Genomic DNA, 488 nt, shown 5'->3' with positions numbered 1-488 from the left:
GGGATCTTCCACGTGCCTGTGGTTAAGTGAACCCGGTAGTGTGATTCTGAAGTGTGTGTCGAGCTTTAGGAAAGGAAAACTTAATTGGTTAATGGAACAAGAAAACAGTATATCATCATTGTTCTACGAGGATGCATAACCACTACGTCCGCTTCTCAGATGTTTTAAGTGGTAATTTCTCTGAGTAGTGTCACCGCCTTCTCCCGTCCAAGGCCTATATTGTCCTTGTTTTCCTCTCAGCCCGTATCCCGATAAACGACACTTGTTCAAACATGTTTAACTTGCCACAAACTTATCGCGGCTGAAATGTGTTCGCTGCTGACGAGGGACTCAAGATTACTTCCTAAATCCCGTCGATGGGGGCACTGTGATCATATATGCAAATGCGACATGTTCGCTCTGGAAATACGTGAAGGACTTTGTGTGTTGCGGTTGTTTCACCATTGTCATACTGTGTATAGTCTCGGTCCCATTTGCGCCCCCATGTT

This window comes from Penaeus japonicus, unplaced genomic scaffold, assembly GCF_977035675.1.
Source record: "Penaeus japonicus unplaced genomic scaffold, GWHDUDI00000001_assembly GWHDUDI00000002, whole genome shotgun sequence".
In the NCBI taxonomy this organism is placed as follows: domain Eukaryota; kingdom Metazoa; phylum Arthropoda; class Malacostraca; order Decapoda; family Penaeidae; genus Penaeus; species Penaeus japonicus.
The sequence above is the reverse complement of the archived record's forward strand: the minus strand, read 5'-3'. Positions refer to the sequence as shown.